The sequence below is a fragment of the Carlito syrichta genome, unplaced genomic scaffold (assembly GCF_000164805.1).
Source record: "Carlito syrichta isolate Samal-C Ts95f unplaced genomic scaffold, Tarsius_syrichta-2.0.1 Scaffold135604, whole genome shotgun sequence".
Taxonomy (NCBI): Eukaryota; Metazoa; Chordata; class Mammalia; order Primates; family Tarsiidae; genus Carlito; species Carlito syrichta.
In genome coordinates, this window is record NW_007079700.1 from 15,055 (window position 1) to 15,964 (window position 910).

Genomic DNA, 910 nt, shown 5'->3' on the forward strand with positions numbered 1-910 from the left:
AGGTGCAGGCAGGCCTGGCGGGGGCGGGGCTGCCTCCCGTGGCAGGGCCCCGCGTGGGGCGTCGTGGCTTGGGCCCCGGGGCAGGGCGGGCAGCGCCTGGGGCCTCCGCCTGCTCCCGGGCGGTGAGAGTCCCGCTGGGGGCTCCTCTGCCTTGGTCTCCCGTGAGAGCCGCTCGGCTTCTTCCTTGTCGGGTGCCTGCCGAGGACTGAGCCTTCCTGCCATCCGGGCTGGCTGGTGGTGCTCTGACGCCTACCTTGCCATGCTCGGGCGGCCGGGGTCTAGGAGGAAGCTGGGTGGCAAGTGCTTCTGCCAGGCTCCTGTGTCCCCACTTGGAGTTTGGGGTCTGCTTCCGGGCAGGGCACACAGCTGTGAGCGCACACTGCCCTTGGACACGGGCTGTGAGGTAAGGCGGGTGCAAGGGGAAGCAGGCTGGATCCTGGCCGAGGGAGACAGGCCCTGGGCCCCACGACGGGCATCCCGCCGTCCCTCCCCTGTGGGGCCCTGGGTGAGCAGGCCCCTGCTGAACACAGCAGGGAGGCCGGAGCTGCAGGTGATTGGCCAGGCTGGGCCAGCCCCCCTGGCCTCTGAGCCAAGGCTGGAAGTGGGTGAAGGGACAGCTCTCCTCAGGAGTCCGGGGGCCCTGGCTGGTGGTCCTACCTGCAAAAGTGCCAGCCAGGTCTGAGTGCCGGAGGAACTCAGCTGGGTGGGGTCGTGGCCGGGGAGTCCAGGAAGTGCTGTCTGGGCTGGAGAGCAGGTTGTTCGTGTAGCTGGGGGGATGGGGAGGGGGCACTCGCAGGGCTTCCTCCAGCCCTTCCTGGTATTGGGAACAGAAGGCCCATGGCTTTTTTTCCTTTGCTCAAAAGATCTCTAGCTGGGCTCGGTGGCTCAACCTGTCATCCCGCGCCTTTGG